We start from the raw sequence: 27,457 nt of genomic DNA, 5'->3' as shown, positions 1-27,457 counted from the left end.
AGGCCAGAAAAATGCAAAAGACATAAAGACTGGAAAAGATGCCATCATTCTTTATGGTTTTGGAACTGGTCAGGCTTGGGAAACTGGTGATCAAGTATGGAACGTATATTTTGCATTGATAATGGATTTGCAAAGCACTGTGAGTGCCTCTTAGTCTCACAGACCAGAGCAGCAAAAGCAGTTGAAATTAAATGCTAAAAAATAAAGGCATCATTCACATATCTTGAATAGGTTCTTACACAGCTGTTCAGATACTTGGATGATCCGATGCTTATGTTTTTGGAGTGTGCTATCTAGATGATGTTGAAATGAAATATTTATGTTGATGTTTGAAACCTTTCAAAGATGGTTTGCAAAAGGAGAAATAAAAACAAACAAAAAGCAAACCCAAAGTATTTGTTTTAACTCAGTTAATCTTTTAGGGGGGAAAATAGTGATTCTTACAGTACTTCTCACTTGTATTTCTGTTAGATTCTTTGTTTTTAAAAAGAAAATAATAGTAGCCTGGAAACAGAGATGCTGTGTAGTTGTACTGGTGAGAAAAGGCCAAAGAATAAAGGGCATATTCTTACACCTATATTTGAATAACTCTGGTAAATTCTCTTTTCCTTCTTTTAATTTCTTGTTTGTGTGTTAATAGAACCTGATGCCTAGAAGTGCTTTCATACACAGCAACGGTATTCATGCCACTTGAACCTCTCCTGTCCTGCAATTGCCCTTTTTTTTTTTTTTTGAGGGGTGTTTCTGATGTATGCACCTGGTCATCTTCAACAGTGATGGGATTAGTAGTTAATCCCAGAGTGCAGGCCACCAGACAGCTCTCTGACTGATTTAGCCCATTATTAAAAGAGATATTGAGAGATCAAAATCTGTTTATCTCATTACCATTCCCCCAGTCCATTAAATCCTCTAAGTGATTTTTTGATGGAGGTTTGATCTGAGAATTTACAGGTGTTACAAGTCATCGAAAAAGGATTTTGAATAAAACCCCATGACAAATGCTTAAGAAAATTTTTTTAATCCTTCCAAGTAGGGGAAATGTCTCTGGCAACATTAAAATTCAGGCTGTAATTTAGGCTTTAGATCATGGAACAGATATTCTTTAAACATTTATTGAAACATACAGAGTATGTGGAGGTGTTCATACCTGACTAATCTTTTGGCCTTCTATGATGGAGTGACTGTATCAGTGGACAAAGGAAGCGTTAGAGATGTCATCTGTCTAGCCTTCTGTAAAGCCTTTGATACAGTGTCCCCTCCCAACTGTTAAATTGGAGTGAGGGAAGGTGGATGAGTAGACTCTTTGATGAATAAAGAATTGACATGATGCTTGCATGCAAGGAGTTATGGTCAGTGGTTTAATGTCCAAGTGGAAACAGTAAAGAGTGGTGTCCCTCAAGGAATCATACTGTTTAATACCTTCATTATGACATAAGCAGTGGGAAGTTGCACCCTTAGCAGATTTCCAGGTGTCACCATACAGGACGTAAGTGGATCTATTGGAACCTCAACAAGGTTCAGCAGAGCCAAGTCCTGGGTGCATTGTCTGTGGTTTGGGACAACCCTTGACATCAGTACAGTGTGGGGGATGAATGGATTGATAGCCCTCTGCAGGAAGACTTGGGGTGAATGAAAACTTGTACTTGGAACCTGGAAAGACTGGCCTACATCAGAAGTCTCACTGGGTGGTCAGGGGAAGTGATTCTTGTCTGCTGGGACCTAGAATACTGCATCCATCTCTGTGGTCCTCACCACAAGAAGGACAGAGACCTTTTGGAGTGAAAAGAGGTCAGAAAAGAGCCACAAAAATTATCAGAGGGATGAAGCACGTCTCCTATAAAGAAAGTCTGAGATAGTATGGGTTTTTCAGCCAAGAGAAAAGAAGATGCTAGAGAGACCTTGCAACAGTCTTTCAGTGTATGAGGAGTGTATATAAGAAAGCAGTAGGAAGACTTTTTACATGGGTCTGTCAGTAAGAGGTCAAGGAGCTATGGGTTTGAGCTGAAGGTGAGTAGATTGAGATTGGACTCACAGAAGAAATCTTTATAGGGAGGCAGGTGAGACACTGGAACAGGCTGCTCAGAGAACCTGTGGATGCCCTGTCCTTGGAAGTGTACAAGGCCAGGCTGGAAGGGTTTTTGAGCAACCTGGTGTGGTGGTGGCATAGATGATTTTGGAAGGTACTTTCCAACCCAAACTGCTCTGTGATTGGACTGCTGTGGTAATAAGTGATTTCCTGAAGTTAAAACTGTTGTACATATTCCTAACTTGATAGCTGTAAGAAACAATGCTTTATACAGGTATGTTTCCATCCCTGAAAACACAAAATGCATCTAAACATACTTCTGTTTTTCTTAGTAAGAAGAGAATATTGAGAGGAAATAACGCAAGGGGTTTTTTTTTTTGTACTGTGTTCAGTTTCTTCTTGGTCTCTGTTTATCTCGGCATTGAATTGGTAAATAAATTAAAGGAGATAATAAACATTTACTCTAAGTGATGCAAAGATGGATTTCATTTAGGTGACTCTCTCCTGGATTAGCAGCTTACTTCATAGAAAAGTAGAACAGACAATTTAGAAGTAAATTTGCTTTCATCTAAATGTAAGACTGGGTATTTTCTGCAAATGGAACAAGATTCACAGGAATTACTGTATTTCATTAAATTGACTAACATGCATGCTTCATAGAATCACAGAACAGTTTGAGTGGAAAAGGAACTTAAATTTCCAACGCCCTGCCATAGGCAGGGACTGTGCACCTAGGCCAGGTTGCTCAGTGCCCATACAGCCTGGCCTTGAGCACTGCTAGGGATGGAGCATTGGCATCTTCTCTGGGCAACCTGTGTCAGTGTCCCACCACCCCCACAATCAGCATCAGTAAAATGGCTTGTCTTACAACCCTTTAAGCTTGTATTTTAATGCTGTTGGTGTTCATAGAAATCCAGAAACATTCTCTGCCCAGAACAATTTTTGCTCTCATGGGGTTTATTTACTTAATTGCATTCATCCTGTGTTCTTACCTGCAAGGCAAGATAACAGTGAATTCGGATTCACTTTGATTTTGTTGTGTTTGGGTCCACAACATAATTGTACACACCTGTCAATTATTAGCTTTAGTTAGGGTTAAGAACTACACTCATGGTAATCTCTGAAGATTTTGGCCTTTGAACCAAAACTACAGAAACAACATGAGCAGAATTTGCTGATAGCTTAATTGTGGCTGTATTTCCTACACCAAATGCAAACCCCTGGTGCTGAACAGTGAAGTTAGTATGTATGCCTTTAAATTGTTTTCTCTGAGAAATTTATGACACATTTTCTGGGTAATGGCATTTTTGTGCTTGTTTGTTTGTTTGGTTTGTAAATTTACAACCACATCAGTTTTATTAGTGCATTTTTTATTTGGTTGTTCTCAGAAAATACCTTGTCTGAATATTTTGTTTTACAGACCTTTTTGGTCTGCAGTTTCATGTAGTAAAATGAGAAGGATAGATTTAAATATTTACATTGCATTTTTTTGTCTATGGAGTTTTCCCATTAAATAATATAAAACCAGAGAAGCAGGAGGAGATTGTCTTTTTGTTGTCTAAACTGACAAAATATGGTGGGATTTCTTTAACTGGTAATTATGCAAAATTACTGTATATGCCTGTATGATTTGTCAGGCTGCTAGGACATAGTCTTTTGTTAGAATAGCTTAGAAAGTGGTGTGGGGGGAACTATAATGAAAATACTTTTTAATGCTTTTGCTTTATACGTCAGTTATTTTCAAGGTGTGACAGTATTTTCTGGAATAATCTATAGCTGCAGAAATATGTGATCACCTTCTGTTTGTTTTGTCTTGCTTACATGATACCAAGCTACTTCTGCTTAGTGACGTGGAATTTTCTTACACCTTCCCATTTCTTTGCAGTTTTTTTTTACGTGCATAGAGGATGAGAACTCTGCAGAAGTAGTCAAAACAGAGCCATAAGCAATACATATGTTTATTTGTTGTCTGAGTGTCAGTCGTATTTAAAACAGTATTTCAGTCTACCAATCTAGACTGTAGTTTAGGTATAGTGACATTAATTACATATATCACTGTACTCAGTAACTCAGGCTTTTTTGTGGGTGTGGAAAGGTTTCTTTTTGTGGGTATGTATGATGGGGTTTTCTTTTGTGATTGTGTGTGTTTTTCGAGTGATATGTAGTTTTTTGAACCAAAATACATGGTTGCACAAAATGCAAGCAACCTGTCTGAGAAGCTCTTCCTTAATATATTGTGGAATTTGTTTTCTGACATTAGATAAAGCATAAGAAGTAAAATAACTGCCCTACTCATTGTTTTAAGTTAATCATAACCATGAACATTATATTTATTATCCACTTAGAGGACAGAAAGAAAATACTCCGGTATCTTGGGGTTCAGTCTGGATGGTTCCATAGTTCAGTTCTAACTTTGTAACTGTAGAGTAGATTTTATAATCCTTTAATTGTTTTTGTAGCTGATTTTTGACTTCTTTCTGATTCAAGGTCGGTACTAAAGTGCAGATTATGAGAATTGAAGTGATGTGTGTACAAGTACATAAGTACTGCTTGGTGGAATACCATTGTTGAGGTGTGTTCAAGGAATGTAACAGCCCACTGAGCCATGACATTAAACTATTCATGTTTAGATGACTGCTGTAACTTAAATGCTTTTCTAAATAATTGCAGTTTTAGGGTGGGTTTAGTAATTGTTTGACAAGTTTATATTTTGCAGTATTTGGATACACAGTATTTGCCTCTTTCTGTTTTACAGATTATTCTGATAGAGTTTTTAGCATCATGGCATCATCATGGTTTACCAGTTCACAGCTTTTGCATCACCTACGAATACTGTCAGTAATGATTTTATGTTTATCTCATGGTAGAAGATTTAAAAAGATTTTAAAGTCTTAATATTGTTGGGATCCTGTTTGGAAGACAGTTGTCTGCTGAGGATTTTTGCCTGTGTAGTTTACTACTTAACTGTTCAAACAACTGTTACTGAATGCATGTTGTGTTGGTTTGTTATATGAGGAGTTGCTTAGCAGATGCCAAGTTCATCAAAACCACTGACTTAGACAGCAAACCATCCAAATACTGTAACTCCATCAGTCTTGATATGCAGTCTCTTTCCTTCACCTGTTTTTCACCCTTTGGCATTTTTTGGGTGATAATTCAAGAATTTCAAGTCAGTAAGCCTTTCTAGCCATTCCTTCTAGAACCTTTGGACCCTCTGATTGGCATTCTGACTTGAATAAATCCTCTGTGTTGTTCATTGTCAGTGGGCACTCTGTCAATTGCAAATGTGGTCTGTGCTTCCCTAAAAGACAAAAAAAAAAAATTGATAATTACATGGGTGTTTTTCTTTGTTAATAAATATTAAGTATGCTACAGCAACAGTTTCATGAGGGACCAGTGTGGTATATCATTAAAAAAAAAGTTAGGTCTTATGTGGAGCCCCAGAGGTCATAATTTGACTCTTTCTCTTAAAAATGGTTGAGATTTCCTATGTTTTTGGCTTACCTATTTCAATTTTCTTCTTTTACTTCCTCTCTCATCTAGGCTAGTTTTATTGTTTTTAATTTTTCTTTTTTCTTTGTATAATTGTGGCTGTCTAGACTACTTCATGAAATGTTCTGAAATGACTCCCAGTTGTTCCTATTTTAAATCTAAATCCAGTAACTTACACTTGTAATTCTGTCAGGTTTTTGCTAAAGTAGCTCTCATGAGCATAATGTGCTTATAACGTGCCTTTACTACTGGTTTTGAAATTTGCTGGATTACACATAGCAAATGGTGTACAGTCATAATCATATGCTTGCTTCTGCAGTTACTCTTGACTGTGGTTCTGACACATGCGCCTTTTCTTAAGAGGTATTTCTATATGGTGCTTTTTTGGTTTAGGAATCACAATTTTTAAACTTGCAGAAATACCAAGGTAATTTGCTTGAGACGTTTAGCATCAGTTAAATGGCCTTAGGAGGTTATACTTTTCCATTTTTATGAATGCACTAGAGGAGCTCCACTTGCTTGCCCTGTCACATTACCTGTGACTGTCATCTGCTATGCCATCAGCTTTTGTTTCCATTTTCCCTATTAGAATTTAAACAAAAAATATAAAGATCTCTAGCTGCCAGCCAATTCTGAAGTATAAAATAAAGCCAACCACTGAACTTCAACTTGGTAAATCTTTTCTTTAGTTACACCTCCTTCTTCAAATCAACATCCGTATATCAGCAATTCCATGGGTTGATTGCCTGTCTAGAATATCTAGAATATCTTGCCTGTTGAACAAACAGTTCATCCTCTCCATTTTATTTGATTATTCATTTAATTTTAATCCTTCGTCGATTTTTCTGCTAAATAAGTGTACTCTGCTCCCAATCCTCGCCTTCACTTTCAACAGTGCAAGAATACTCTGACATCTCTGGCCAACCTGCCTTTCAGAATGCCTTTATTCCTTTTCTAACAATGGAAATTAACCAAATTCTGCAACTTCCATCTTCGGCAGAAATACAGGGACTAGTCCCCCCCAGAACTCTGTTGTGTGTTCTTTTCCCATCCAGGAGTTTACTACCAGGTTTTTCTGTTTCCTTCTAGTATAACAGATAATGTTTAAACTTGTCAGGTGTCAGGATGACAAATGTTAGGTGTTTAGGTATTTATAATTTACAAGAGTCAGAGTAATTATTCTGATGGAGCCTGCTTCAGGCACATGTACCATACTGCTGTCATTATCTCTATTAAATAGTGTTGAACAATCCCTCTGAGCTGTTTGCAGTGTCTTGCTTGCATCCAAATAGAGTGCAGTATGATGACATCAGAATTCCAGCCGTCTGTGCCTACGCCTTGGTACCTGCTGGCTTCTCCTGTGTACTGCATGCGCAGTGGTCATGGCTCACCCACCTTGGGAGCACTGCCTGACTATACAGACTACACACCAACACACCAGTGGTTTTGTGTAAGGGGCACTGCTTGGTGAATGCTGGTAGCAGCTGCTTAGCTCTTGTGTGAAATATGAAAACAACTTTAGGATGCGCCAGGAACGCTGGCTCTAGAGACCTGATATAAGGAGTTCTGCATCTTCTGTAGAGGAATCACATATATCCTTGGAAAGTGAGTGCTTCTTGATATCAAGGAAGAACTGTATGTTCCACGACTTAACTGCAGTTGGAATAGTCTGGGATGCTTACAGGGTACTTTTTTCCACTTACTCTCATTTCAGTGTCAGACTTTCATAAATTTAATCTTACAAAAATGAGAAATGGAGGCATATAAGACCACTGCTTACCTGTGGGACTGTGTTTCTTGTGTACCTATAGAGCTCTGAAAGTTCTTAACATAATTTTCAGATGTGCATTACCACAGCTGAAGCACGGTCAGGACTTGACACTGTACTGACATAGATGCAGCCTGAACACTCTGGGGAAAAGGTTTCCTTATCTTATCACTCAGCCCTCTTTTCCTTTTGCCTGGTGGGCAGTGAGTCTGAGGTTAAGCTCACCAGTACAAGCGAGATAGGTGTGGAACTTCTGGAGGGATTCAGGCAAGGAGTGTTTAAGGTAACGAAGGGGCTTGAATACTCTAAGGAAATGCTGATAGAGCTGGGGCAGTTCTGTCAGGAGAAGAGAAGACTTGGGGAGGTATCTTACCAGTTTATGTAAGTACCCAATGGGAACTTGCAAAGAGGACAGAGCCAGGCTCTTTTCAGTGATGCACAGTGACAGGGCAAGAGGGAATGCGCAGAGTGTGAAACGAAGGAGATTCTGAACTTCAGGAAACACTTTTTTACTGTGAGGATGACTGAGCATTGGCACCAGTTGCCCAGGGTGATTGTAGCGTATGCCTTGTGTTAAAAAAACATGGTCCTGGACAGCATGTTGTGGCCCTGCTTGAGACCCCTTCTGACCTCAACCAATTTGAGTTTCTGTGAAATACAGTGACTATGCTGCAGTGCTGGATCAACTGAGTCACCAGCTGACCCTGACCTTTAATCATACAATGTGGGGAAAATCCTATGGGATTTATATTTCGTTATGCTGCACTCACTTATTAGTGCTTATAGATATACAGAGAATCATTTTGTAAGTAGTTCTGGACCACTGTGACTAGTTACCTGAGGGGAAATCAGTGAAAGTATTAGTTTTGCAGTTCAGAAGTCTTGCAGTGGCAGTATGCCAGCACGCTTTTCCCAGAGCAGCCACCTGTGCAGTTTAAGTCTGTCTGGGAAGACAGCAAGGTTGCTCATTACCCTGAATTGTGGGCTGATACGGGGCTTTCAGCTGATCCCTGAATAGCTACAGGACTGACACAGGCTGTAGCTTCAAGCAGTTCATTGTCAGCTGAGCAGCCTCTGGGCCTGGTCCAGTCTCAGGTCTTTTGGTAACGTCACATCATTATGCGTCATTATATAGGGTAGTTATGGTTTTAGGGGTTTGACACATTATTATAAATTAAGTGGACGCAGCAGGATTGAAACCCTCCAACTTGTAAGCACACACTTTGGCAACATCTGGAGACCATGTATAAACTAGGTGCGTGATGCTAACTGTGTATCTAAGCCCAGGTCAGTGCCAGCACATCCCGATAAGTGGCACATGGCTGTGGTCACAAACTGTTGTTTTGATGATACTCAAGAAGATGCTCTGTCTGCTCTCAGCAAATTCTTTTTACAGAAGACAAATTATTTCTGCATAAAGTAGCAGAAAGAAAAATAGTCTCTTCTCCTACTCTCAAAATACTTACCACTGGTAGAAGTGTGCTGCAATCAGAAGCACACTGTTTGCAGAGATTAATGTTAATTCTCAGTGTGTACCTTCATGAGAGAAAGAAATGGATAAGACTTGATATTCTCTACAAAGGTACTGTGCACCAAATATGTGTATTCTAAAATACATACAAATAACTTTTTGAAATAACCAGCCTGTTCAGTCAAGGTTTACAGAATTGAAAGGAAGAAGTGCATGTACTGCCAGTCTATAGCCTTGCCATGCTTAGGCCAGGTACTGGAATAGCAGAGCAACCAGCAATGGCCTTAGCTCTTGGCAGAGCTTTACTGTCTAAGGTGACAGAACTTTGCTCTTTAGTATGTGCATGCCTGCTGGAGGGCTTGGTGGCTTCCCTTAGGGGATTTTTGGGAATGGTGGGGCAGGATAGAGGCTTTTATGCAGAAGGCACCCACTTCTAAAGTGAGTCCTGCTCTGTCATCCTTATTTCTTTCTTTAAGAATGTTCCTTCTAGCTAGTATTTGAAGATGAGCCTGTACCCTGCAGTTGAGTGATGTGGTACATCACATCTCCAGTACCTTAAAGTATCTGCTGTCTTGATATCCTCTGATGACTGTGATATCTGGGACAGTGAAGCATGAGGGAGGCTGTGAAGCACACCTTAGCTCTGTCTGCCTTGGCTGTGCTGCAGGGAGGAATGGAGATATTGGCATGGTCTTATGGTAAAACATCTCATTCAGTACAGTTAGCTAGACCTGAGACATTTCTCAGGTTGCACTGCAGTTAGAACCTTGGCCCCATCCATAGGTCTCTGTTTTAAAGACTGGTGCTCAGTGGTCCTATGGAAACTGGGCACTGAATTTCGTGAGGAGGGCTGGACCTTAGCAAATGAGTGTGCAGTTGTGCTTGGCTCTTTGCTGTTACTTTCTAAAAATGTTATTTTTGATGTTACTTTTTAGAAATTGACTCTTGGGTTTATTTTCCTCTTGTCATAACACTGTATAGTGTTGGGAATTTATTTGTTTGGTGTTAGATTTTGGTTGTCTTTGGAGCTCTCAACATGTAGGATTTCTTTGCACCTTAACCTGTAAAATCCAATGATGGCAAGTTGTTTTCCAGGCTTTCCTGAGATGATTCCAGTAATGAGTCAGCTATTTGGGAGTGTACTATTTTCTTGTCTTTGTGAAAACCAATAAATGGAAGGAAGGTAAAAGCCATTTGAATGCTGGATTATCTTTTTCCCTGTCCTTTCTTAATGGCCTGCTTTAAGTGTACAAAAGCCTTTGCCTCCTACAAAGATTTGTCTTCTGGTTTTACCCACTGCCCCTCAGAATAAGGTATGTTTAAAATTAAGAGAGGATCAAAACCAAAAATAAGGAAAAAAAAAAAGAACACATCCTTAGAAAAAACAAACAAATCCCAGAAAAGAAAACAAACCAGCCCTCCTCCATGTTATGGAGCTACCTTGAAATGTATCAGGTTTGCAAGTGTAAATGAAGTTCACAGTTTTGCAATTGTAAATTAATTGTAGATGAAAAATAAATCTTCCTGCCATTCTTCCTTTGGACTTGCCTTTTTAATAAATGGCTTTCACAGAGAGAGGAAAAATTATTTTCTGATTTAAGTTCTTTTGAAGCAGAAAACCTTCCTGAACAACTTGTATTGCAAATTGTGAAGTTTATTGCTTTCACAGTAATCTATTTCTTAATTTCAGGCAGTCCTTTAGCAAGCAAGGTAGATTATTTTTTAGTCCATCAGCAAGCAAAATTTTTTCTGATTTTATGTTGTGACATGAAAGCCACCTTGGAGTATTTCTTCGTTTTCTTAAATTAATGGTATCTCTGTAACTAAGTATCTTGAGCTGCTTGCTCTGCCCAGTAATCTCTTTGTAATTACAGTGTTATGAATTGCATTTCATATTGATACTGGAAATGACACCAAGCTTTATTCCTGGATCAATTAATGAATCCATACCATCATTTGTCAAACAGAATCATGATTCAGACTGATCTAGGGTTGGGTTTGATTGAGTTTTTCCTTTTTTTTTCTTTTAATTTACTTTGTAATGCTTCTGTTGCTGTAAATTACCTGGGAACGACAGCATGTTGCCAATTTTGCTGGTTTTCTGTGATCCACTTAAAATAATTACTACAGTTTGGATCATAATGCATGATTCTTTCCTAGATTATAAGGCTTTAACTCAGGGCTTCGAGGATCATTATCTTACCTTCACACAATAGCTTTTCTTTTTGGAAAAGTGTTATACTGAAATTAAATTTTCAAGTAGGGAAAGCAGAAAGGCAGTAGTTGGTGCTTTCATAGGTGATGCTGTTTCCCCCTCTAGCACATCATCCAGTTAATACTCTGAGATAGAAAAGAGACTAAGGTACCAGTGCTACCAAAGAGGCAGATTTTAGTTTGCATTGGACTGGAAATGCTTGTCTAGGAGTAGTAAGTTTTTCATGTCTTAGCTAATACTGCCTTAATGTCAGAACTAAACTTCATATTCTAGTATCTTGGGAACATCGTGTTACAATTCCATAAAATGTTACTATTTATAGAAGTTCCTTTTCATTCTTTCTATCGTGTACAATCAGCTACTTACGTTTTTGATGGCACCAGTAGTTAATTTTTCTTCTGAAAAACCTTACTGTAAAATGTATTTTAATGTTCTCTTTTATTTGGTCTAACCCATGTAGTCATACTGGTAATTGGAAGTAATTTTAACTAATATTTTTGGATGTGTATATGAAAGGTCCTGTCTCTCCTCTAAACATCTGTTCAAGAGCATTGAAATTCATTAATTTATTTGCAATACATCTAGCTTCTTTAGTTACTGTTTTTTTCAAACTGCTACTTTTGGCATGCTTGGACACCTGGTGGTTTATGTTCATCTTCATCGTGCCATACTGTCTAGGTGAAGAATCTGTTCAGAGGGATTGCAGGTTTCCTGGAGAGAACTGTGACCTCTGCCAGTGAGCACTGAGGTACTTATCAATCCTTTGACCTCATTTAGAAGCCCTGAGAGAACTGAATGAATGAGTAAGCATGTGCCTAAATAGCTAGAACTGACAGGATCAGAAGCTGAGTCTAACTTTTGATCAAGGGTGAGAATGTGACCACTTTCCTTCCTTCATCTGACAATACATCCTGCTTTTCAACACATGGATGCATGACACATAGTAGTGTAGTTGGACAGTAGGTTATCTTTCTTGAGAGGTTGAAACTGGGAGTTCAAACTGATTTGGCCAAACAAGAGAAGGTGATTGAAGTTCTTTATATGACTAAGCTAAGCAGAAACCTGTTTGAAGTAGAAAGGGTTATTTTCTCCTGTAGTTGTATTTTGAAGCAGAGAAAATGTCCTCACACTTTATTTGAGGCTGTTCTGGTAGACTGACTCCTCAAGTGAGTCCCTCGGGGGCCATTGCCATACTGCAAAGCCTAGGAAGTAAGGAACTATGGAAGCATAAATACAGTGCCAAAATGAAACATGAAAGATAGTAATTAATAAAAATTGCCATCCCTAAAGTACTTTTTAATAGATTCTTTACATTGTTTTTTTTTGTTTTATTAAGCAAGAATAAGTAAGCAGGAGATGCATGAGAACAACAGTAGGTGCTTGTTGCTTCTGTTGTGTATAGCAGTAGTATTGAGGAGTCATTTTGTTGTTCATGGGTTTTTGGATCCTGACTGATAAATACTGAATAACCTTTTAAGATACAGAAAAGCTTATACTATATATGCCCAGAGTTGTATTTCCACAGGCAGACTTCTGCTGAACTGAACAGCATCCTAGCTATAATCAATGCATGCACTTTGACTGGACATGTCAGATCATTGTTGAGTTCCACAAAATAAACCTGCTGTCACCAGAGTGGTTTCAGCAAGTGGATCAAAGTCATGCTGTAGAGAAACCAAGGGTGTTCCAGATAGGTTCTTGTTTATACACTGCTGTCTTTTTGGATGCACAAGAGTATTTGTAATAAGAGGGAATAGCTACATAGCACTGCAGATTTTCAAAACACTGCCCACCTGGTAGCTAATCAGTCATTCTGTCACCTCCATAGGGTTCATAGTTACTATCCCTGTGGTGATAGGTGAGGGAGTGCAGACAAAGGCTATTTCTAAGTTAGCAAATACTGTAGAGAGTAGGTCTCTAGGGTAAAACAGTAGGTGTGGAGAATCTGATGTCCATAGTCAAGGTTTTTTTTGTTTTTTTTTTTTTTTTTGTTTTTTTTTGTTTTTTTTTTTTATTTTTTTTGTTTTGGTTTTTTTTGGGTTTTTTTTTTTTTTTTTTTTTTTTGGTTTTTTTTTTTGCTTTAGCTAGGTCTAATCTGATCCTAGGGACTGAATGCCTGTTTGTAGTTAGAATGCATTAGTTGTGGTTCTTAACATCAGTTTTTGCTGGTTTCATTCTAAAGAAATCCATGTCCTCACTTAGGAATACTTTGATAGCAATGGGAAAGAGCACAGTCCATGAAGGAGTTGAGGAAGTTTAAGCCAGGTTCAGAAGAACAGTTTTGAAATAAACACTAGTATATGTCTACCCACAGGGACACTCTGGAGATGGTTTCAGGTGGGAGCTTCACTGTGTCTACAGGTTAGTTGTTTAGCCTGGAGAGAAGGAGGCACAGGGGGTCTCTACAACTACCCAAAAGTAGTAGTAGCAAGGTGGGGATTAATCTTCCAAGTAACAAGTAATAGGACAAGAGGAAATGGCTTCAAGTTGTGCTGGAGGAGATTTATATGGGGTATCAGTAAAAACTTCTTCATGGGAAGGGTTGTCAAACACTAGAACAAGATGCTCATGGAAGCAATCAAATCAGCATCCTTGGAGGGTGCTTAGGAATGTGGTTTTGTGATGGACCTGGCATTGTTAGGTTAATGGTTGGACTTGGAGAAGGCCTTGAAGATCACCAACTTAAGTGATTCTATAAGTCTGATTTTCCAAGATGCTGGGGGTGTTTCAACTGAAAAGGGATTTATGCTTGCAAAGAACCTCCCAACAGAATTTTGTATACGTGAAAAGGAATCTGGTCTTGGCAGTTGGCTGCTACTTTGCATGAAACTGATAGAACTTGTATTTCACCTTGGGAATTTTCCTTTCCCTATAACTGCTGGGAGATAAGGAAATATTAATTCTTTGACATAGATTGATTTATGTTGAGAAACAGCTTCTGATCAAGTCTGATTTTCATGAAGAACATGAGCTACTTACTCTCTTTCTGTGTTTTAGTGCCAGTAGTAATTAGTCCAGTATGTGAAAAACTTATATTAAGTTGTCCTCTTCATGGTATTTTTTTGTTCTAAATTGTCTGAACCATTAATGACATTTTGCTCCCCCTTTGCTTTGCTTTTGATGTTGGACCCTGCAGTAAGTTTAAATTGTAACATAACTAATTGATCAAAGAAGTGTTTCTTCTTTGGTTAGGCAGTGTGTTTGTTAACATCTAAATGATCAGTCCTTTTTGTTAGATTTAACTTTTTGTTTCAGTTCATGGTAACAGCTACTGTCAATTCATAGCAATATTCTTCAACAGAAGCATTGGAAAAACAGATTTTAACATATGTTTTTGATCTTAAAAATAAGGAATTGAGAAGGGAAAAATACAGTCCTTCTAGGCTGTCTTTTTTCTTCTGGAAGCAAAAGAATAGCTATCCTTCTGTCTCTCTTTGCACCTGCAGGTATATTCATGCAACCTTTAAAATAATTTTGACCCATAGATTTTATGTAGCTGCACAACAGAGCCATTAGAATGAGAGGTTTGATGCTGGCTTTCCCATGTGTTGGTTTTAGGTCTCTAAAATTACTCCATATGGAACTTTTTCATCCTTTAAACTGATCTAGATATCTTCAACTTGATGTACAGTTATCTTTTGCACATTCCTCAGGAGATTTTTGGCTGCCAGTAAAATTGGGAAGGAAAGTTTTAATTTAGTAAAGAGACAGGAAGTTTATTTGTACAGACTTACTTTTTGGAAAGCTTATTTCATTAGAAAGATGTTCAAGCAAACAGATCATGATGTTGCGTTAGATTCTAATTGAAATTGCTGGTAAAATATCCAAAAAGACACATGTATTCATGTAGCATTATGTCAGCAATCCTTCCTTGCAAAAGTCAAATCAGTATTTTTGTTTAATAACTGGTTTATGATTGTACAGTCTTAAGTCCTGTGTACAGTATTGCATATGAATCAACAGCCATGCATCAGTAGTTGATGTAGAGGAGCTGTCTCCTTGTCCTAGGAAGTTACGTTGGTGATGCAGTGGCTTTCGTTAGTTGCAGTCTGAAACCCAGTGCTATAGGTGCCTTCCAACATAAAGTTTGTATATTGTTCTCCTACAGAAGTAGAAATGGTTGCATTTCAGTCTTGGTGATTCATAAAATACCTGTGCGAGGGAAGAGAAGGATTTAAGGTACTTAATTTTGGCTTTAGGCCATAGTATTTGGGTCTCTGAAGATGAAGAACTTTTATTTTAAATTTCACATGCCTTCCAGATTTTATCAAATGCTAGATGGCCTGCAGTCATGTCTTGAGAGAAAAAGTTTTCGGGTTATTGGAAGTCTATACACAGTATAATGTACAAGATGTACAAGTCATTGCATCTGCACTTACTTCTTCACAGGTTGCTGTCACAGTATCTGTCTTTTACTGAAAATAGCCTAACAAAACTTCTTGTGGAGGGTATGGAGTCAAAAAGGAATGTGTGTGATCATGGATTGCTTCTAAGCAGAGTTTTGAATAAATCCAAATGGCAGTATGTGGAGATGTGGTCAGAATGGAGCACCTTCTCTGCACTGGGATTATTCTTGATATGGCATTTTATTTTAAAAATCACAAGTATGCAAAACAACAATGAAGGTAACATTTTCATAACTGTTTTGAAATGGATAGCTCATGTAGAAAAATGGTATGTGGATTTTTTTTCTAAGTCTCACTAAAATCTGGCATGCAGGTGAGATTTATAGGAAGGCAAAAAAACCTCAAGAAAAATAGTGGTGAAATTGGTGCTTATTGATTACGTACCAGTAGTCTTTAAAAGCAGTTAAGAAACAAGGCATTAGTAACTGGTCTGTTTGAATGTTTAGTGACTAGAATGAGTGCTTTTTTTGTTATAAGAATTAACAGCAGTAACATAAACACATTCATAAGGAACTGTTCAGAGGACTGGGACATCACACACAACGAGTGTGACCACGCTGTGCTGAAATGTTCTCATTCAGGTAAATATATGTTTCACCTCTGTGTTGAGAAGGAATGGGATCATGACCTGTACACCTAGTTGTGTGGTATAACGAAATAGCTTGCCAAAGAATTGTTTCTCAGGTAGAAGTTAAAAAGCAGGTTAATAATAAACTTGTAATAGCAGGGCTGCAGTAGAATAGAATCAGAGAATTAGTAAAAGTTTAAGTCATCTTCTACTTTCATCTGATACTTTAGTTTAAAAATAAATTAGTTTCTATAAAGTTATATACTTCATTCTTCAATTACATTTTTCTTCATTTGCTAATATGGTATAACATAGGTGAAGTCACTTTTTATGACAGTGTTTAAAGATATTTAATCTTCTCATTAGCTGTTTAGTGCAGCAAGATTTACTGAAATAAAGAAGGACTAACAAATCAGTTTGATAAAACTTGACATTTGCATGTAAATGAAGTTACCCACACAAAAACCACTGTGGGGCACTGGTAACTGGTCACACCATGGTAACTGTCCTTAGACTGTCTCCCATCTTAAGAAATTTTTTAGGTACTTTGGTTATTAAGTGATAGGCAGAGAATTTTGGAAAGCGTTTGGTGCTCTTTATTCCTCTTCCTTGTTTTCCAAGAATACTTCTAAAATTAATAAAATAGGTGTGCAGTATACTTTATGTCTACTCTCAGTTTTTTACCCTCATTCATATTAATAAGGCCATAGTTTGCAGTAATCTGTTGGGACTACTTGAAGAGTAAGGATGGCAGAAAAAATCCTTAATAAGGATCACAGGAAATAATAGGGGGGGATGGGTATGATTAACCTTTCCTGAGGTCATTATCACTTTCTTTAATTTCTTTTTCCAGACTCTTCAGTAACTTAATTTCTTTGAAATATGATTGATTTTTTTGTTACTACTGACATCAGAGGAATCAGTATATAGAGGAAGGTAATGCTAGCAAAGCTGGGGAGGGGTGGTAGGTTGTTTGAAATTTTTTCCCTGCAAATACCCTGAACATACCTTTGGTCCTCTTAGTTGCAACAAGGTTTGCCTTTCTTTTTTGTAGTTCTGGTAGCTGAAATTTAGTTATTGACTGTAAGCTGCATAGTGTAAAAATCCGTATTTTTATGCAAATAGTGTGCATTTTCTCCTGTTTTCTGCTGCAAACTTAGATTGCAGGAACAATTTTGCACTCACAACTCAAATTTCTCTTTTTGTGATTTTCACAGTTTGAAAATTTCGTATTAAAGTGTAGGAATCCCTCTTAATTTTCTGACTTACCAGATTTTTTGTTGGGGAAGGAAAGAATTTGGCAGTTTGAAGTGAAGTTACATGATACTTGACAAAATTACTAGTGTTTGAAAATTTGTGCAGAAGCCTTTTAAAGTTATTTTTCTTCATCTTTAGAAAAAGAAAACTGTTAAGATGGCATGAGAAAACTTGACCAACAAAATAAGTGATCTCTGATGACAGTCAAAAAGGATTCATATTTATCTCAGCAGAAACATTCATCTTGGATTTTGTATTGGGAAATAGCACAGGGCATCTGGGATTCACTGAGCTATTGTCTAAAACACATTTCCATACCTTTATTCTTTTGTCAGCCATAGTGAGAAAGTAGTCTTTAAGTGCATATTTCAGTCAACTAAATTGCTTTTGTCTGAGTTGAGAAACCTAGAGTTTGGTAGATAACATTTCCCCAGAACTGCAACAAATTAAAGACCATCCCCAAAACACTTCAATTGTCTTTTATGGAACTTGTTCCCATGTGGCAGAGGTTAGAGGAGCATCCTTCCTCGTGCAATAAATGTCAGAATGCATACATGATTTTGGAGATCATGTTAAAAGAGAAAATTGACTGCAGCTTCTTCATGGCAAATGCTTTTTAATGTTTTAGATAATTGGTAATTATTGTGAGGTGTTGATTATACTGGATGTGTACACGTAATTCAACTGCCTGGGAGAGTGCAGTGGTTAACCTTTTACTAATGCTTAAAGGCTTCCAGTAGTGATTGAATCTGTAGGCTAAGACACATATTGAAACAACTGGGCTTTTCCTTTCTTTTTTTCTTTTTTGTTTTTTTTTGACAAATGAGACAGGTGGAGTCAGCAAAATATCGTAACACCTGACAGTTGATCAGAGGAAAAAAGAAGTATAGTTCAGAACTCCCTGGTTATCACATTGTCTTGTGCTTCCCATTGTCTTGAAAATAAGTGTTACAAAGCGTGGACACAGGGTTGGCTGCTGGTGCTGAAAGTGTCGTCCTTGTCCTTTTTCAGATACCTCTTGCTCATCAGTGTGACAGCAGCCAAATAGCTCTATGTTGCTTGTACTTGAAGGGTGGGGAAGGAGATTAAAACTCTCCAGAAATAAATTCTGCACCATGACCTTTATAGGGAGCTGCCTTGTCAGCTTCTAGTTAGTGAGTGGAGGAAGGGCTCTTTCCTGGTACTCCCTCCCTAAGGGCCAAGCTGTGCCTGATGGGGGAGAGCTGGCTGGCAGCTCCCACTGTCATGTCCTAGGCAGAAGTTCTTTTGGCCACGCACCGCTCTCCTCTCCTGGCTTTCACAGTACAGAAACCTGTGGGATGAGGCTGGACAGCTGCTGGAGGGTTTGGGTGAAGACATGCACCTTTGTGCTTGGTGCTGATTTTGCATGTTATGCAGACAAGTAGTGAAAGCTATGTAGAGGGGTTTAGAAATTGTGATGTTAGTGTAGGAAAATGGTGTTTGTCTCTATTTTTTGTTTTGAAAAATGTTAGTGTTTTCAGCATTTGTACTGTTCATAAAATCAACTTTATTTCAGAGTTTTATTTCTCCTATTTTAGAACAATAGGGGTGTTACGACATGGGAATTTTTTAGAAATATCTAAAAGGTGTGGGCTATTTTCTAGTCATGTAAGCTATTGCATGTTGTTGCTTTCTGCCTGCCTTTCTTTCTCCTAGAACAAGCCCGTTAACAAAAAAGATTATGAAAAATCTTCTGTTGGATTTCCCAGAGTTTTTCATTACAGGTTTTCAGACACTCCAACCTTATACAAAAGGGGTCAATGACTACATTTTACCAAAAAAAGCGTTTTTAAAAAATTGCAAAATTGACTGTAAGTGTGAGTCCAGAAGAAGTCAGGGCAGTGGGAATGTTTGTTTTGTTTTTTATTATTACTGCAAGGGTATAAAAAGAAAAGTAGAAGTAAATATGGAGGTGTCAAATATAATCATCTTTTAGCATCATACCATTGTGGCTGTTGTAAGGAAGTTCTCGTTTAGCTTTGTATGGTTAACTCTGGTTTGTGGTGACAGCTGGATATACCCTTGGTTGTTTTGTTGTGGGGTTTTTTAGTTGAACTGAAATAATAATTTTAAAAAATTATAATGTTGTCTTGGTGGATAGCATTTTAATAGCCTAAAACATAAAGATTTGGACTCAAATACTTCTTATTTGACTATTGTGCAAAAGAATGACTTGTTAAATAAATGTTTACTTCCTGGAAGTAAAAGTTTCCTCTAGAAAGAAAAATAATGGCAAATAGTAACTAGTCCTTCACCCTGCCACCTCATGCACTGCAGTTGTGTTACAGTTCTTTGCCCTGTCAGTTAAATTCATTTCTGTTTTGGTGTACTAAATAAGAACAGGAACAGATTCATAGTGTTATCATTGCTCTTGAGTGTCTTTTGCCATAGGACTGAAAGTGGCTGGAAGTGTATTCAATGCAATCTTTTTGAAACCAGATGCCAGTACAAGTGAAAACCAGAATTACGTGAATGTTCGTAAAACAAGAACCCATCACAGTAGAAAGTCCAATTACTTAGGATATTAAGTGAATTTAGAACTTTCTCTCTGATGAACCAGGATTTATAATTTATAATTTACTTAAATGCAAATGAACAGCATGTGGACTTTCATTAAACAGAAAGCCACATGTAATTTCAGAAGAGGTCAGAGCAATGAGGCAACTCTAGGAAAGAAAGGAGGTGACATTTCCTAAGTTATATATCCACATCTAGGTGGTACATGCTATTGACTAGAGTAGATGATGTTTAAGTAAAACAGTAGTTGTTTTGTTGAATTCAGATGCTATCTAGTTCATGGATTTCTGGAGATTTCTTCTAATACTGTAAGACTGTCCAGCAAAACAGTACTTCCCTGTGACTCAGGAAGGTGTGTTGCTTATCTACAATTTTAACTGAGTTCTGAGTGTTAATTATCTTATGGGTTTTATTACCTTTATAAGTAAAAAGTAGTTATTTGTTAATCAATGCAGTCTTTGCTTATGGTGCACGTGTAAAGTGAATAAAAATACAGAAAAATCTAAAAACTTTCAGAGTAGGTAACAATCTGGTATATAATCAGATTATATAATCAGGTCTAAATAAATATGTAACTTCAGCAACAAGGTTATTATAAGGAGGATCAGAAGTTTCTCTTGAAGAGAACAAGTCATGTAATTGTCTGTTTTGGCATGTCAGAGATGTGACTGGAAACTCTTCCTTTGAGCTGCTGAAGTTGCTCATCTGAGCAGGTCAGTGGCATGGGAACTGGGCCCTGTCTGGGCAGTCTGAAGGGGCAGAAGCCATGAATGCTCTCTCTGTGACACTGTGGTACTCCAGAGTGGTGCCACCTGACTTTCCCTGCTGGAGAAGCAGAACATTAAAATGTCATACAGTTCAGCCATACCAAAGCGATGCTGTTAAAAATGCAAATGCAAGATGATGGCACCAGATACTTTGACCGTGAAATCTGCCTGCTTGTCCCTGTTCTTACTGACTGTGATAGTCCATGTTCTTACTGACCCAGTAGTAGTTTTCATCTCTCATTTTGCGGAAGCATAAAGTTTTTTCCAATTTTTCATCTATTTGCTTGAGCAAATGCAGCATCTTAAGAGAATGCTGCATTTGTCACGTACTAAGTGTGGAAATACCTATATGATGTCATGTGTAAAGCTAGCAAGCATGTCCTCTCAGAACTTAGCTATTTGATTTACTTTTTTTTTTTGTCATAACAAAAAGCAGGGATTTTTGTGTCTGGGGTGGGGGGGGGGGGCAGTGTGGAGAATCTAATTATATTTTTTTTAATTATAAAATTGTTCTTTGCTAATATTACCCTTGACCTGATTTCTTAAATTCAGAGAGTGCCAGTGGTATATTTATGTCTTTAGAGCCTTCGTCACTTTCTCTGTGTATGTATGCACATGAAAGTATGTGCATAAGTGGTATTTATATTAAAATATGGAAGGAACATGATTAGAACATGATTTGTTCAATCTTTACTTTTTCAGTGTTATTCCAAACTTGCTAGATTTGAAATTGTTAAAATAAGAGCTACAATAATATACCAGTTGTGTCACTGCTATCCAGCTAATGAGCTGACTTGCCCAGGTCCTCTCTCCTTGTTGGAGGAAAAAGTGTACAAGGGGTCTACTTTCATTTTGGAGTAGCTGCTTAATTAGTGTATGGCTTCTTGGAATACTTCAGAAGACATAAAATATGAGAGGACAGCAAAAACCCTCAAAAACTTGTGACTCTCCAGGGGAAGTAGCAGTTAAAAAGCACTCTCAAGTTAAGAATGGTCTGCAGGACCATTAAGCTGCAGGAAATGTGCCACAATATCTGGAACTGTGCTTCTCTCTGGGTGGATTTAAAGTGGGCTTGGCCTTGGACCCTGCCTGGATTTCACAGCCTATGTGCACACCCCTGCTGCTGTGCACCGAGAAACACATAGAAGTTGTGAGCAACCCTGTGAATGTAGGAACAAGAGGAACACAGACACAGCATTTGAGCCTCCCACATATTTGTGGGATGAAAATAAAAATGGAGTAACGTGTTTTTACTGCAGAGCTGCTGTGCCAGAGCTTCTTATCATGTCTGTCAGTCCTGCTGGGCTCTGTGTGCGCCTTGGGGGTGAAGAGATGAAGGAACACTGCCTGTAGTAAGGGACAGGTCTTTTGGGGATGGTCTTTCTAATGGCTGCTACATAGCCTCAGAGATACTTGCACATGGAAGGAGGCCAGCAAGAGGAACACTCCTAGGCTCCAAGGCCTGCCATGTCCATGGGGTGAAGGCCAGCCAGGAGGAGCTTTGCCTTCTAGGGGGTAGCAAAAGTTCTTCCCAGGGTTACTTACAGCTGCTGATTTGAAAGCAGTCTCTGCACTGGACTTGCCTTTGTGCTCCCCAGTTCACCTCCTTTTTTGCTCTCCCAGCAGCCAATGTCTGCTGAAGCTGTGTGCCCATTCTATTTTCTGTTAGGAAGTTTCTTTGTTCCTTATAAAATACCTGAGCTCCCTCCACTCCACCCTCCTTCCAGTTTAATGCTGGGGTCAGCATTAAATGACAGTGATATCCCAAATGGAGTAACTGGGTTGGTGATGTGTGGGAGTGAATTGGGTGCTCATTCAGTGAGAGGGCCTGAGACCAGGTGGCGGTGGGTTTCAGTTCCACCCCCTCTTCAGCCTCCCTGCGGAAGGAGGAGCAGCGCCTTCGCAGTAGCATGAGAGAAGCGGGTTAAATGCAAGAGAGAAGTACTTGCTGTAAAACTTTCGCTTATACCATTAAGTATTTCCTTTATGATGCTCTCAAGATGTGTTCATTAGGGAAACCAGGAAGATACACAATGTGTAATACACTTGTAAGATGTAAAATTAAAAAAAACTGTTCGTTACCTCAGCTGATTCCTTACTGCAGTCAGTTCAGGGCTCTGCTTGCAAGACCCTGCACTTTATTTGTACTTGTTTGTATGCAGTTAGACTAAAGCAAAAACTACTTCATCATTTTTGTGCTGCCGGTGTATTTGAGGCTTGAAAGAGACCTTTGTCTTGAGTCTAGTGCTGCCTGTGAATGGACCAGGGAAGCTGTCTGACTGTTATCTCCCTACCAACATTTGATACATAGTTCCTTTATGTTTTTAGTGTCAGTTTGATAGTTACCCTGGTAAGTTAGACTCTTGTCTAATTAGATGTTCACCAACAGCTGTCATGTTATCATACCAGTACAGAGGTCAGAGAAAGCTCTGAAGCATGAGCAGCAAAGAAGCAAATGCAGAAGAGACCAAGCGAACAGCTTGAAAGTCTTTCTGAGGAGTACATAACCTAAACCAGAAAGATCCCAAATAGCTTTGTGGGGAAAATATTATTCTCTTCATGTGTAAGAAGAACCAGCACGATTTGCTTTCCATTCTTTCTTTTAAGTCATGTCAATCCATATGAAAATGTTCTTTCTTTGGCATGAATGAAGGACATATGAAAAGGTGGCAAAGCAAAGAGGTTTTCTTCATTCATTTGTGGTTTTCCCCTGGAAGGAGTTTTTCATGATATCTAGACTAAACTTGGAACTGGGGTGATCATCATTCTTGGAAGCAATGGCCAACCATTCTTGAGGAAAAAATGTACCAAAATGCTACAAAACAGTTGCTGTTCTTAGTTTCTAATTTCAGATAATAAGATTTGCCATCAGAAATGTTACTTGAGATAAATATTGGATCATAACAAATGTGCTATTACTCATATGACTTGTTTTCAGTAAATTCATATTTAAACTAGTTTTGTTACAGCAAAGCAATTCATGTGTATGCATTTCTACGTTTTGAGAAGGAAAATGCTGTACTGTGTACTTCCACCTCTGGGATGGAGCCTTTTTGTATGAGTAGTAGGTCAAAAGTTTGTATCAGGCTTTCACAGTAGAGCTCACAAACATAGAATAGAATAAATATTATTTATTAAAAAAACCTTTTGAAAGGGTGTTTTCATGTTTTTGGACTTAGTTGCTGGTAACATATTGTTAAATCATATACTGTTTCATATTGGTATTTCAGATGGATGCAAATGTGCATCTAATATACTCTGAGTACTACAGTACTTCTTTAAAACACAGATTAGAAAACAGGTCACAGAATTTCTAAGTATACCTTACTTTGGTAAGAACATGCAGAACATGCAAACTATAAGGCTTTGTGTGCTTGGTAAATACAGCTGTTGTCTTGTTGATACGTTCTTGTGCATGATAATTATGTTTGCAGATAGAATGTATCAATAAAGAAATATTCACCTGCAGTTTTCTGTATGGTACAAGAATGGTTGCCCTTGGCATGGGGGAAACATGGATGGCCAAACTCCATTGCCTTATATTAGACATGAAAAGCACTTTTTCTGAAGACATAGGGTTTAAAGTGGTTAAGGTATTTTCTTCCCTTCCATAATAAAAATAAAGGAAAACTATTGCAATTTTGAATACTACCAGTATTTATCTGTGCTTTTGATTAATCATAGTGTTATATTGTCCCTGAAATAGTGTCTCTCAGAGTTGGCAGGAATCGGAGTTGTGTTTATCTGTTCATAATCCCTCTGAGTAACAGAAGGTGAAAGAAACCTGAAAGTCTTAATTATTAGGTAAATAAATTTTATGTATCTTCCTTAGTAAAAGTTTAGAGCTAACTCAAGCCTTTTATTGGAGTGCAGGGAAACTTAAATCTCATACTGAAATTCCTGGAGAATCATCCTGGAGACCTGCAGGACATGTGGAGTTATATGGCCTCTCTCAGCCCCCATCATTTTCAGTCCAATTTATGTGCAGAGATGATAAATTGTAGGTGTAATATGAAGGAAACATAAAAGATTTAAACCCTAAACCCAGTCTCTATTGAATTAGTATTAAGGTAGTTTTCACAGAAAATCAGGTGGTGGTCAGCATATTGCCACTATTTTCTTTTAATACATAGCTTACAGAAAACATACATATTGATTTATAAATAGTTGTATATTATACTGATCTCAAAGTACATAATAAATTATCAATTTTGACTTGCTTGTGCCTTGGAATCTACTGGAGTCTGCTTTCCAACACCCTCATATAAACATTCATTTGAAATTAAGCACACACAAGGTTGTAAAGACAGATTTTGCCTTTCCTCTGTGCAAGGCAGGTAAGAGTTTGTATGATACCTTCTTTTATGAATGCTGATGTTTGTTTCTGGTTTTGTTTATAACATTTCCATTGGAAGAGCAGCAGCCAACAGACTGACTTTAAACAGTTTGCTGTTCAGTTGAGTTGAGAGTAGCATCAAGAAAATATTTTTGATGGTGAAATTTGATTTGTGACACTTTTTCTGCACAGATGAGTTCTTTAGGCAGAATTTGTCGAAGCTGCTCCAAACCACAGAAAATGGAAAATTAAGCACAGACTGGAAAGAATTGATTCTCTTTAGGGAGTCTGTGGTTTATCAGAGGGATCCTTCAAGAGAAGGGAGGAGAAGGTCACACAAGGTGGGATCCTGTCCTGCTTTGAACCCATTTATAAAGCTGTGTGAATTCTTGAGGAATTACTTGTCCTCTGTGAAGGCACCCAGTTTATCTCTTCTCTTGCTTTCTTGCTTCTGAATTACACCTAAATCATAATAAGATACTTCTAAAATGGTGACAATTATCTGTTTGTAGCTATAAAAGCTAAGAAGGAGATTCTATTTTGTTGGGTGGGGGCTTAGGCGGTGGTGTTGTTTTTGTTGTTGATTTGTCTGGTTATTTTGATTTTGGGGGGGGGCTTGCTGGTTTGGGTTTTTTGGTTTAGGGGTGGGTTTAGGGTGGGTTTACAGTTTAGGGTTTTTTCTGAATTGAAGGTGTGGGGTAGAGAATGCTGACTTACAGTAATGAGCTGTGCCTAGCTGTGTAATAGTAGTTTTGCTGTGTAGTTTTGATTATCTGGCACAAAGATGTATTTGATTAACTGCATTTTCTGTAAAAGAGTTGGAGGTTCTGGTTCACAAAAAAGCTTGAATTAATATTAATTAAGAAACTGCAGAACATCAGCTGACTTTTGTGTTTCAATTCTATCTTCCATTTCCTTCCAGTTTTTCAGTGATTCAGTATCTGTCTTAGGTTTTATTATAGTAGTAATTTTAACTATTTTGAGTGCATCACTTGTACAGTGAGGATGGGTATATTGGTTCTCTATGTTTTGCGGCTGCACTAGAATGACTATTATAGTCTCAAAAACAACCAGATTAAATTTGTAAGAGGATTTTTCTTCTGTAGGAGGCACTCAGACTAGCTGTCCACATAATGGCGGGTATTCTTTCCCTTTTTTAAAGGAAGATGATTAATACAATTTCAATCGTGTAGGCAAGGAAATGATGGTACCACTTTAGTAATATTTGTAATGGATAACATTTGCTTAGTTTTTCATAAATATTTAAGATATTAAAGATTATTCTTGAAACAAATTGCTCTACATGAATGTAAATGTTTCATATTCCTTATTTGAGGTAATTATCTACTTCATGAGCTACTTCATAAAATTCTATCTGTCCTTTTTTGGAATAAATACTTTCTTGTCTTGCTCTTTTTTGTTGTTCCATTAGTAATTCATGAAATAATATTGTGTAGAGTATTGACAGTCATCTTAATGAAATGTTTATTAATTACCGAAATGATACAGAGGAGATAATTTAGTGAATGTTGAAGTGATTATATGCTTACTCTTTTTTTAAAAGCAAGTGGAATATGCAAATGTGCCTTTTAAGCAAAACAAGTAAAAAGATTGTGTAGTGATTTTAAATTAAAGATATTGTGTCAGTGGAGCAAACACTTGGCAATAGAACAACATGTACCCCTCTCCCATTTTTTTCTAAGTGGTTCTTAACTTCAGCCTATGCATTATTAAATCTCAAAATGCCATCACTAGGGTTCCCACCTAGTTTGGCTTTTTGTAGTTACTCTGTTCAGTTTTTAACATAGCTGCAAAACATGGTGCTATTGATGTAGGAACAGACTTCAGGACAACTTAATTGTCTTTCTGGCTTTTTTTTTGCTTGAAACTTGAGATGCTTTCCTGTTTCATAGGCTTTTCTGTAACTCTAAATCAAATGCCTTTGAAATGTTTCCTAACATCAAGCAACTCTTGTAAGGTTTAATCTATTAATGTCAATTAATGAGTTATATAATCACACAAGAAAAATATAATTGTTCTACTGTTCATTTTGTGAAAAATATTAATATGCCTACTGTATCCATTATCAGGACTTACAGAAATTCTCTTCATGCCTCTGGATGAGTTGTCACTGAAATTCTTCGGTGTTTCCATGTGAAAATGGTCAGTTTCAGTTATTAACTTGGGGTAGTATAAATTGGTTGGAGGTATAGGTTGGTACTTATGTGTCTTTCAAGAGGTATGATACAGTGATAAAGTGTCATGGGGATAATACTTTTTAAGCAATAGGGAAAAAAGTTCATAGAGTACTAGCAGTCTTCACTTAAAAAGGACTGCCTGAACAATAGCTGTACCAGCTTGAAGCAGGTCAACTCAGTTGTGGCAACGGTTGGCAGAGGTGATGGTTAAGGCTGTTGTAGAGGTAAGGATCTCTTCATAAAATGTCAGGATCAGAGCAGAGTCTGCCTAGGTGCATGACTGTATCAGATGGACTGAAGTGTTTGTGTGGGAGCCTCCTCATTTCACTGGCCTTGCTGCTTTCTTTTGATGGAGAAAGGATAGTCTAGTTCTGCTCCAGAACTTGGACAGACACATGTTGCAGGGTGAGCTGGG

At 37.8% G+C, this 27,457-nt stretch overlaps 1 protein-coding gene across 4 annotated transcripts in view; it reads left to right on the top strand.

The window, feature by feature from the left end:
- Positions 1-27,457, top strand: part of LOC135291198 (guanine nucleotide-binding protein G(q) subunit alpha-like) — a 118,458-nt gene that overhangs the window by 7,348 nt on the left and 83,653 nt on the right. Inside the window, exon 1 of one of the 4 annotated variants that reach the window (XM_064405222.1) lies at positions 1,364-1,486. The exons of 2 other annotated variants lie outside the window; for them this stretch is intronic. The gene's annotated coding sequence lies outside the window, so the exon portion shown is untranslated. One more of the 4 variants, XM_064405221.1, reaches the window with a different exon arrangement.

Source organism: Passer domesticus, chromosome Z (assembly GCF_036417665.1).
Source record: "Passer domesticus isolate bPasDom1 chromosome Z, bPasDom1.hap1, whole genome shotgun sequence".
Taxonomy (NCBI): domain Eukaryota; kingdom Metazoa; phylum Chordata; class Aves; order Passeriformes; family Passeridae; genus Passer; species Passer domesticus.
The sequence above is the reverse complement of the archived record's forward strand: the minus strand, read 5'-3'. Positions and strand labels throughout refer to the sequence as shown.